Source organism: Priapulus caudatus, unplaced genomic scaffold (assembly GCF_000485595.1).
Source record: "Priapulus caudatus unplaced genomic scaffold, Priapulus_caudatus-5.0.1 Scaffold521, whole genome shotgun sequence".
In the NCBI taxonomy this organism is placed as follows: domain Eukaryota; kingdom Metazoa; phylum Priapulida; class Priapulimorpha; order Priapulimorphida; family Priapulidae; genus Priapulus; species Priapulus caudatus.
Window position 1 is genome coordinate 35386 of NW_014577582.1, and position 742 is coordinate 36127.

Sequence of the window (742 nt, forward strand, 5' to 3'; positions counted from 1 at the left end):
AGAGAGAGAGAGAGAGAGAGAGAGAGAGAGAGAGAGAGAGATTAAGTGAGAGAGAGAGCGAGAGAGACCGGCTGGCGAGCGAGCGTTTTTTTGCTTTTCGCCGGCGGTGTCGGCTATAAAGCCGATAAATAGACGCGCTGCTCTGCGTCTCTCAAAATTCAGATATAGGCCGTCTCTCTCTCTCTGCTCTCTCTCTCTCTCTCTCTCTCTCGTGCGGCGAGCAGCAGAGAGAGGGAGAGAGAGAGGGAGAGAGGGGAGAGAGAGAGAGAGAGAGAGAGAGAGAGAGAGAGAGAGAGAGAGAGAGAGGGAGTAGAATATAAATCCAGCTGCTACTATATCATAGTCGCACTGACCGGCAGCTAATAATGCTGCAGCATATTGTCAGCATATATATCCGTTTGTGCCATTATAGGCGCTCCCTGATATCGTGCGTGGCGTGGTGCGTGTACGTGCGTCTGCGTGCTTGTACGTGCTTACATCTGTGTGTATTATGCGCGCATCCGTGACAAGGGAGAAGTACGAGGATGGCGGGCGAGAGAGAGGAGAGGAAGGGGCTTGGGTGGGGACGGAGTCGTGTGTGGTCAGGGAGGATGACGCGGGGGAGAGGGGGAGGGATTGCAGCAGGCACAAAAAGAGAGACGAGGCAGGATCACGCGGACGATGCGCGCAGCAGTAGCAGCAGCAGCAGGCAGCAGCAGGCAACAACAACAGCAGCAACAGCGCATGTAGTAGGCAGCAGCAG